This window comes from Vanacampus margaritifer, chromosome 6 (genome assembly GCF_051991255.1).
Source record: "Vanacampus margaritifer isolate UIUO_Vmar chromosome 6, RoL_Vmar_1.0, whole genome shotgun sequence".
In the NCBI taxonomy this organism is placed as follows: Eukaryota; Metazoa; Chordata; class Actinopteri; order Syngnathiformes; family Syngnathidae; genus Vanacampus; species Vanacampus margaritifer.
In genome coordinates, this window is record NC_135437.1 from 12,653,918 (window position 1) to 12,665,240 (window position 11,323).

An 11,323-nucleotide genomic window follows, 5' to 3' on the forward strand; every position below is an offset into this window, starting at 1 on the left:
CTGTTTTCCATGTTTCTCTCCACTAACACACCTGATTTATGATCAGGATTGTTATCAGGCTTCTGCAAAGCTTGCTGATGAGCTGATCATTAGATTCAGCTGTGCTGCAGGAGGGAAACATGGAAAACAGGCTGGATAGGGGCTCTCGAGGACCGAACTTGAGCACCCCTGCTCTGAATGATATGACAGAATTTGTGGGGTGGGTAGAGATATTCGGCACCATTTTATTCAAACATAATACCAGTATGACTACTCAACTCTTGAGTAGTCACTGATACCGATAAGTCCCACCATTATTTTTTAAGCATAAAATTAAAACGTAAATAATATTTTTAAAGACAGACCTTTAAATCCCAATATAGCACTTTTCCCCAAAAAATGGATGAAATCAAATGGCAAATTTCTTCTCATTTATAATTCCTGATCATAAAATGACCACAAGGGTGCGTCGTGATTACCGATGCCTTGAAATACGGCCAAGCATCTGCTCGATACTGACACCTGATATAGATACTCGCCAATTTATAGTGGGTCCAATAATTCTTGTCCCAAATTAAGAAAGAATAAAAACACCCTTAGGACTCACAACTTCCCGACATACATGCTTGATGGAATTTGTGGGGCATTATATTTCTTGCCCCAAATTACGAAAATCACAATTTTAAGACTCTGCTTGGTGGAATTTGCGACGTACGGTAATGCTTACTTCAACATCTGCGAAAACAGACCAAAAATAGTTTACAACTAATAGGAACTATGCTCAACCGACTTTCGCATTTGGCAAACATGACGAAGCTTCTTTCTTTGTTTCGGTGAGTGAAGGAGACTTATGGCAGGAGAGCACCTGAAGAAATATCTCTTAAAATGTCATTTGTTTTACCCAAGATGTCTACAAGACCTACCAAAGTTGACCATATTAGATGTTTAGGCTTCATTTGCGTCCACATATGTATATCATGTAGTGTACTATGTATAAATAAATGCTATGGGCTACATACGTTTAACTTTTTCCCCAAACACAAACACAATAAAGGAAACAATAAAAGTTATTGCTGCATGCACAGAAAGTCCAGAAATGTGTTTTCCCGTTTGATTAAGGATACCAAGCACATCATAGTGTGGTCACAATGTTTGCCCCAAACCAATAATAAAAAAAGTTATTTTAATGACTTTCAACTGATGAATTATGTTATAACATGCTTGGTGGAATTTGTGGGGCACAATAATCTTGCACCAAATGGCGAATAAACTATGAAGGACTCACAACTTCCCATTTTACCTCTATATGAATACATGCATTGCATAATTAGTACTGAATATAAAAACTATCAACTTCCCAAAGGTGTTTATGCTACTGCTTGTCTTTCCATTAGTCCTAATAAGAAGTGAGGTGGTTATAGGGGGGTGGTTGGGGTGGCGTGCTGGATGAAAACATCCCAATAAGTTGCCATCGCTACTGCCACTGATGACAGTTCGAGATAGATGACCTTAGTGTTTCCGCCAGACATCCCACCCATGGTTCCTGTAGCTTCCAAGCCTCCATCACATGATTACAAAATCTAAGTGAGGGGTGGATGGGTGGATGGATGAAGATGTAGGTGGAGACACTTTCTCACTCAAGTTCACCCTTGCTCAAGTGACTAATGTTTCTGCCGTTTCCTGAAAGGAGTCGCTGGCAGCAATAAACAAGTGTGCATGAGTCACACATTTTCACTGGAGCATCTCCATTTTCATTCCACGCAGGACAGGAGCATTGAGGTTGCAGGTTTTTTGCAACTGTTGGCCAATCAGATAACAGTGACGTCACGACCCTGCTCGGCCTGAGTTTTTAGAACCACCTCTGAGGAGGTGCTGAAAAACATTTTCAGCGTCACCTTACAGGCCAGCCCCAAGAAAAAGAAAAAAAAAAAATCTAATGAAAGTGATCACACAGGGTCAAGCAAGGTCGTTTCGGTGTGGAACCGGTACAATGGAAAAGCGACTTATGTAAAGATGCCTAAGAGTTTCATGATATAAAAAAAAAAAGGTACATAAAGATTCATTAAAAATACAGTCTCCAGGTCTTTCCACGCCCAATTTAGATTTTTGGGGGGGCTTTCACCACAAGGAGGCGTGCAAATACAAGAGCGCCCTGTGCAACCTTGCATATTTTAAAGTACTGAATACAGGAAGTAACAGGAGGAAATTTCCCGCTGGTTGGCCTATTGCTGTAAGCACTCTGAAGTCACTCCGCCAGTACTTGTCCTATTTGATGCACCTTCAAACGTTATTGCTACAGCGCTCTTGAATTGAATATTTTTCAAGGCCGTATCTTGGCAAATGACCAACTTGTGCGTCGGATCACAACGTGGTGTTTCAACATTGCAGCTGTGCAAGCAAGAGCAAGCAAATGACAGCGGTCAAACCAACTTACCTGCTTATGCGTATATGTTCGAAAGCATACTAGAAAAAAAAAAAACGCGGTGTAAAGTTGTAAACAAAATATTCTACGACAGCGCTGGACGAAGCCAGGAGAAAATCAGTTAACAAAAGCCGCTTGCAAAGTATGCAAGGAAAATAAAGTAACAAAAATACACCTCAGGGCTGTAGAAACGCGAACAAGAAAAAACAAAATACAAAACGAACTATATAAAGCGGATAAACTTAAAGCGACGTGGGAAAAACACGTGGATACCAATCACTCAAGCGTAAAGCTGAGGAAACACAAAACTATGGAGCAAAAAAAAGACTCAGGCAATAAGCAGAGTAAATAACAACACAAAACTACGTGTTAAAGACTCACGTGAGAAACTGGAAACAAGAGACAAATCTAGAGATAATAATTTGGAAAACAAAGTCAGAATAAAACTCTTGGTCGAGCACGTAGCAAGGTCAATACTCTGACAGGGAGTGTGGGCAGTTCCAGTCCTTATAAAGTGTTGATTAGTGAATGAGAAACAGGTGCAGTGCAGGAGGACACGCCTATGGAGGGGCTTGCCATACACGCCCCTCTACTCAATCAGAGACTGAAAAAAAAAAAAAAAAAAAACACAACGCAATGAAAGCAAAACCATAACAATCAAAATTTTTGGCCATAAAATGTGGTCAATAGCCTCCCAACTTGTCTCGTGGCAGCTAGCCAGCTAGCACAAGAAGTTAAAATAGCAATATCCATCTTGTAATTTAGGGACAACAGGGGGGGTCAGGGTGTTTGTAAGAAGCGCAGGAAGTGTAACAAAAGTGCAACAACAACAAAAACAAAGAGACTCCTGCTAATGAACCTTTTCTTGTGTGTTTTTTTTTTTGTATGTGTGTGCGTGCGTGTTGCGGTTAGCGATGACAGAAGACGCAGATGCAGTAAACACAGATACGCTGTGTTAGGAGATCCTGTCGTTTAAAACAAACACACGCGCTTCCTGTTGTCCAGGCGCGAGTTTGACGCCGCTGCTCGTAATTGAGCTGTGCTGACAGTTACGGTAACACGAATCAAACACACACTCGCACACACACAACGCTTCCCCCGCAAAAGTTTTGTGACATAACTTGTGTCACACTGTACGTACATTTTGTTTTTCAGTATTTGTCATATTCGTCTGAGCATATTTTTGTGATTCACAATATGAGACAGAAGTCTACTGGAAGAAGGTCTTCAACCAAACTCTCCAGCAATAACCATTGTTACCAGAGAGTAGAAAGAATACTGTGTATGTCAGTGAGTATAAGCCATATTTGTTATATAATAACTTTGACAAGTAGGCTATGCTAATTCCCGTTAGCCCTTTAATAAAATTTTGCATTATATGTTAGCACTAAGTTAGCTGAGTTTTGTTAGATGAAATGATATGGTTTGATTAAACATCCATCCATCCATCCCTCCATCCATCCCTCCATCCATCCATCCATCCATCCATCCATCCATCCATCCATTTTCTACCGCTTAACCAGGGTCAGGTTGTGTGGGCAGCAACTTTAGCAGGAAAGCCTGAACTTCAATTCCCCAGCCACTTCTTCTAGCTATTTTGGGGGCGGGGTCCCAAAGCATTCCCAGGCCAAGGTTTCTAGAAGGTTTAGGGTTAGGGTTTTTTAGTTAGTTTTTTTTTTTTTTTGGGGAGTGGGGGGGTGGAATGGATTCATGGCATTTCCATTCATTTTAATGGGAAAGAAGATTAGAGATACAAGCATTATGAGTCATGAGCATGATCACAAAACACATTCAACTCATATCTCAAGGCACCCCTGTATTTGTATTTCCTATGGGGACAACATTGGGTATGATTTGTGAGATTTGTGTTCCACGGTGTAACATATTGTTGTTATACAAGCTCCGTGTCAAAAAAATGATTTTCAATCCTGACATAGTTCACTTTTGTGTCACTTGTGATGCTTGCTTCATCAATCACAGGTAACCAATAGGGGAAAAAAGTCTCCTCCATCACTTATATAGCTTTTACACAATTGAACAATGTTGCCCTGTGAATAACTTTTTCATGTCATACTTTCAATCATGGACAAAACGTCGACATTGCAGCCTTTTGTCCGCCTTGCGCTTGTGTTTATAGGCGTCGACGTGAACCGAGAAGGCAGAACATAGGAGGAACAATTAGTGGACTTTGTGTATCCCTGCAAAGCCATAACTGTTTAAAGGGCACATCCTTTGGCCCCCCTGACCATCAGCAAGGCGTCACGTGCATCACCATTGTGAAGCGCACTCAACATACAGCTGCCCTCCAAACCATGCTGGGAACTGAAATGATCATTTCTGGACAAACAAAAACTAATAGGTCACGTTTACATAGACACTTTATGGGACGGTATAGCGAAAAGGAAGTGTTTGCTTCCATTGTTTTGCGGTCTGTTTATTTGTCCCGTAAAGCTTCCGTCATTTCTGTTTGGGCCTGTTAATAATAAGAGCTGGAAATGCATTTGTAAACTTGAAATTGCCTCAGAATGGGAATTTGAAAATGCATGAATGAATCAGGACATTAAGTCCTTTTGAGTATGTTACCCCATATTAAAAGCGACGCTCAAATACTGTACTGCAGGAAGACATCAATGCAATTGGATGTGCTCAAATCAATTCTTTTATCAGGCTTGTGTTTGCTTTTCATGCCATTTTCTCTATTTTATTATTAATTTGCAAGAAGTAAAAAAAAATGCATTAGTCATTTATTTATATAAGTGAGGGCTGGGCACTCGTTTGTGTTCAAGGGCTATAATTTAAAGCAAATGAAGTAACCAATTATTTAATAGGATGAAAGAATTTTTAAAAATAAACAAAATCATGAACGCAGATTTCAGAACAGATTGGTTAATAATTAATCTGATGATAATATATTAATCTTACAAGAAAATGAATACAGAAATGATAAATGGATATGCCATAATTTAAAAGTAAATCAATTTGTTGTTGAGATAAATGAATTAAAATAAATTAAATATTGAATGCAATAAATATTACATGACGGTTGATCATGCAAATGCTTGTATGTAGCCCTGAGGCCACAATTTTGCCACACTTGCTTTAATGCTAATCCTTTTACAAAAAGACTTGTAGTTACGGGGTTTTTTTCTAGGGTGGGTGGAGTTGTGGGGTGAGTTGAAAACAAGCAATAACAGGTTTAGCATGCTGCAGAATATGAGAGAGGCTGACTGGTTGACCTTAAATGCCCAATGGAAGCCAATGACAATGCCTTGCAATAAAACAAAGGCAAACGGCATCCTAACGCTGCAACTGGACTTGTCCTGTGTGTGTGTGTGTGTGTGTGTTCAAAAGATAGCAAGATAAGAGAAGCAGCCCCGAGGACATGAGCATGAGAGTGAGGATGAAAACAACCAGCTAACCTGTGTTTCCTCATTTCACATCTGCTAACAGTCAGCATTGTGTTGTCTGCCACTCGCTGCTAATTCGCCCCCGTGTGACTCATGCCTGTGAGAGGCCCTCAGGACATCATTCAGGGTTGCTTCATTAATTCATGGCTTGTCATACAGACTACTGACTATCTCACTCACACACAACTGAAAATCTGTCTCACGCATTACTGAAATGCGTTGAAATGTAACATTTTCATACACACTACAGAAATGCTTTCTCACTACTAACATGCTTTCATACATACCACTGAAATTATCTCACTTCATCACTGGAAATTCTCTCTCTCTCTCTCTCTTTCTCTCTCTCTCTCTCGCAGACGCACGCATGCACACACTCAAACAAACATCACTCCTAAAATACTCTCATACATATTACTGAAATGCTCACATTCATGCTCTTGAAACACCATAACACACACACACACACACACTTGTACTTATATAATTGTGAGGACATCCATAGACATAATGCATATCCAAGCCCCTTCACCTAGCCCAGAGGTGGGCATCGAGGGCCGCAGTCCTGCAGGTTTTGCGTGTTGCCCTTCTCCAACACAGCTGATATATGATCAGCTCATCAGCAAGCTCTGCATAAGCCTGATAACGATCCTGTTGATTGGAATCAGCTTCTGTTGGAAGTGAGAAACCTACAAAACCTGCAGGACTCCGGCCCTCGAGGACCAAGATTGCCCACCTCTGACCTAGCCCCAACCATAAAAAATTATTGCCTACAATCCTTATCCTAACCTCAACCATAAACCAATTCAAACCTAAACTCTAAACACCAAGCCTTGACCCTAAAAAAGAGGTATTGAGTTGTGAGGACAGGCCAAAATGTTCTCACTTCACAAAAATGTCCTTAATCTCTTGGTTAAAGACATATTTTGGTCCTCAAAATGTAATATGTAGTATGTAGTAGTACATAAACACACACACACACACACACACAACCCTAACCTGACCCTAACCCTAAGTCTATCTTTGCGGGGCCATCTCATTGACATAATGCATTTCCTAGCACCTTCCCCAAACCTCAACCATCAAAAATGATTGCCTACCCCTATTTCTTACCCTAACCTCAACCATAACCAAATTCAAACCTAAACTCTAAAACCAAGTCTTGACCATCAAGAAGAGGTCTATTTTTGTGGGGCGCAGCAAAATGGCCCCACATGGACGGGTCGGCCCCACAACACACATGTACTGAAAGGGTTTTGTACATACTACCTAAATGCTTTCACTCACGCACACACACGCCACAAAAATCTCACAAAACACTACTGGATAAGTTGCCATTCACACGACTATATTACTCTTGCTGTGTACTGAAACATTCTCCTACACACTACTGATTTTTTTCACCCATCACTGTGTACTGATTTTCTTTCACTGATCTACGCTACGGACACAAATCCTCTCATGCACGCAACTGACATTGGTTCTTTCTTACATCACCTTGACATACATTCGTATAATACCTGTATACTAAAATATGTGTTTCAATTGTGTGTAAGAGCATTTTAGCAGTGCATGTTAGCGAAAAAAAAAAGAGCCTGGTGTGCCTGTCATTACTGTGTTTGAGAGCAATTCCATTGTATGTCTGAGAGCGGTTAACTTGTGTGAGTGAAAGGCAATCCTAAATTATTTCTCCCTGAGGGTCCTCACACACGGCGGGCTGCGCACACACACATGAAGAAGGAAAAAAAAAATGTCTGCAAGTTTGCTTTATTCAACGTGTGTCCATGTCAGAACTCATACTTTTAATGAACTCGTTGATGGCCAAATTGGCTGAATCAGCTTGGAGCACAGCTGAACGATTTGACAGACATCCAATAACCTAAAACATGTAGAAACACGCGCACGCACAGAAAATATTTTGAACCAAACTGTCTTGATGAATTAGGTTTGAATTTTCTGTCGACAAGCTCTCATTGTTTAATCGCCATATTAAACCCTGCTGAATACAGAGAAATGCATCCATAAATCTGACGCCCTGACAATCTAACACCTCAAGTTTACTAAATAAAGACTGAAACATCAAAAAATAAATCAATTCAATTTCCACATGTTTTTCAATTTGTACCACATTTTAAACAACTAGCCACAAAGATCAAATTGCAATTAGGGTCACATCACAACTCCTCGTGTCACAAGATGGGCGAGTTAAACCGACACTTTGGTCGGAGCCATTTTCTACTCAAACTTCAACGATTATTATTTTTGCGTCACATCAGTAACCCTATTGAGTTTCGGTACTGATCTGAGGAAGATAATGGAAGAAGATGGGGGTCAAAGGTGGGATCCACGGGAAAGCTGGCCTGTTGATTTGTCACTCCTTTGCCACAAATTGATCTTTAAACACCCAAGCAGCACGCATGCTACAAAGAAATCCAAATGCAGGATTTCGATGTACATATTTCCATTTTTACAACATTGCCAACGTATGTGGCAACGCCCCATAATAAATAGAAAATATGTAGATGTGAATTTGAACAGAAGCAATGGAAGGCCACCTGCACTTATAGGATTTTTTTTCCTTTTACAAAGCATTGACCTCAATGCTGGTGGCTAAACTGAGCTCTGCCTGCTTCTGTCAGTTAAAAGAAGAAAAAAAAGAAAAACAAAGCATGCCAATTAAAATGTTCATTCCAGATTTCAGGGAAGTTTATCCAGACGCGGGTTGATTGCCCCCAGCCAGGGTCACGGGGCCGAGGCCACTGAGAGCGTTGCGGCTAAATTTAGACTCGCACCATCGCTAAGTTGCACCACAGATAGCGTTTGTTAGTGTAATCTTCAGCCAGGCATGCTTTATTACAATCCAAATAGTGTTGATGAACTTTTGGAAGTTGGGGGTTAAGCATGCCATGTGCTTACACCCGCTCATTTCGCCGGAGTCAGCGTCAGTCGCGTGTGTCACTTCCTGCAATTAGCGGAACAAACGCCGAAAAGAAGATGCTCTTTTGACCTATGCGGCAGTGAGTCACGCGGCTGCAGCTTCGGGGTGAAGTGTTCTTACTTGAGTGGGCCAACATTGTGCTAAAATAAGCACATTGCATAAAAAAAAGTTACTGGTGCAGAGGAACATAAAACTCTCTTAGGTTGTCTTTGACATTGAAAAAACAAAGTGGCCTGCAATGGATGAGTCACGGTATCATAGGCCCAAAATGTCTATTATGTGTCATTTTAACAGCTGTTGATGAGTTCCTGCTGTTGTGTAGCCAGCCATCAATTACTAATTCGCACATCAGCCCAACAGTTTTGTGGTTTGGGTTCAAATCTGGGCTCGGGACTTCCTGTGTGCATCTTCTCCCCGTGCTTGCGTGGGTTTTCTCCTGGTACTTTCTCGCACATTCAAAATCATGCATGTTAAGTTCTTGCCTTCAAGTAGTGTTCTAGCTGACACACTAACGGGAAGATCCAACTTAACTCCACGGCTACATGCGTGTCCTGACTACACCCTGAGTGGTCCATTGATGATTTAAAAAAAAAAATGTTAACCTCAAAATTTTACGGAAAACACTGGTGATCATTCACTATAGGTTTTTCACGAAAAATTGGGTAACTGCGTAAAAAAACAACCCAACAACAAACAGAATAAATGAGAATAAACAAAATATTAAAAAAATTGGGGGAAAAATCCCAATCTGAATATACAAATTTTCAGGTGCCGAACTGCGAATTTGTAGTGACTGATGTTTTAAGTTGTAATATCACCATTCACCACTACATGGCAGACATGAAATAGTTGCGCTTACACCGGGTCTTATACTGCCATAGACTACAATACTAGTAGGTCTGTTTTATTTTTTATTTTTTCAAATTTTGAGTGATATGTAGGGCAAACATTGTACATCTGCAATATTAGTTTTGAGTGAGTTAATTTTTGTGGGGGAAAAAACAGTTATTGCACTTAATATTGATTTCTTGTTCAACGTTTTTATTTGCCGTCCTAGAATGGGGGGTGGGGGGTGGGGGTGGTGGTTGGGGGAATCAGAGTATGTCGTTATTTTGCTTTAATCCATTTGATATTCGGTTAGGATAATGGATGGATATTTTATATGAAAGTATATTAAAAGCACTTTTGCACATATTTTGTCCATATTTTAGATAGGATTTTTGTCATACATCTGATTATGAAGTGCAGGGACCGATGTAGCCCCACAACACTAATAAAAAAACACAGCGTTTATTTTTGCCCATTCTTGGTGTAGGCCTAATACATGGTTTGTCTTTAAATTTGGGGTTCCAAATAAGGACGAGCTGTAGTAAGATCCGCCACCGCCGCCGCTTTCCCCGCGTCTGTAACTCCTTAAGTCAGGCATGTTAAAGGCTATGACCTCAATCTCCGTTTACAAGGATATCCCCTTACGAGCTGTCTTCAAGATGACCACTACAGAGCAAACGTAGAGAGACCTCCTTGTTGGATACATCTCCAAAAGAAACAAACTGTCAGAGACAACAGCACTTCAAGCTGCGGCCGTGCTGATGCTTAGATTGGCATTGCATTAGATAGGAGAGTGCAGACCTCCGCTAAGGTAGGAAGATTGTTGTCTACGTTTCAAGACAAAGGACTCCAGGAGAAAAACATTGATATTTATCAAATTAAAATGTTTTAATTAAAGTGGACATAATTTTTTCCCCCCCACAATTTAAGACATTTCCCATTAATACCTTATTAGTTCTGTGACACACTTTTGTTCAACTACCCCAAAGATCAAGAATTGCAGGACACTTTTTACACTTGTTTAACTGTTTTGAAGGGGCGGAGCTGTCTTATTCAAATGACTGCTCACTTGGCCACCTCTATTTGGAGCAACAGCTTTCATCACCAAGACGACCAGGGACAAAGCTACTTGATAAATTGAAAAAAAAGTGAGTGCAAACGTTAAATAGAGGCCCTCACACCATTTAGACAACAAACGCATCAATCACATTTTCACTTGCGGAGTCAGCACTTCTTCCCCAGACTTAGACGTGTCGAGAAGTATTGTGTGGATCCACTTCCAACACTGCAACTCTGCTTAGCTTTTGGCCTTGACATAACAGTTCTTCTGTATTGTAATGGGGGGAGAAAAATACTGTGGGCGGTTTTATGTAAATTAGCCCATGTGTGATGTCACAATTTTACAAAAATTCTCATCCATGGACACATTTCAAGAAAGATTTGTTTGGTTTATTTGGGACCTAATCACTGCATTCCAAGCTATTAACTGATTAACTGTCAAGTACATTTTTTAATGGGTAGGAGTAGAATTCCTGTGAAATTCAGGTTTTCAAACCACTGTAAAAACAAATTCCGGTCAATGGCACTGATTATCACTTTGGATTTGAGGTCAGCACAAGTTGTGAGTAGAAGATAAATATTAAAATATATTAACCGGCTTTAAAGGGGAATTATGAAAAGGGTCTATTAACATTAAAATGGATGTGACGTGTGGTGCTGCCAACAATGAAAAAAGGTTAGAAAAGGCCA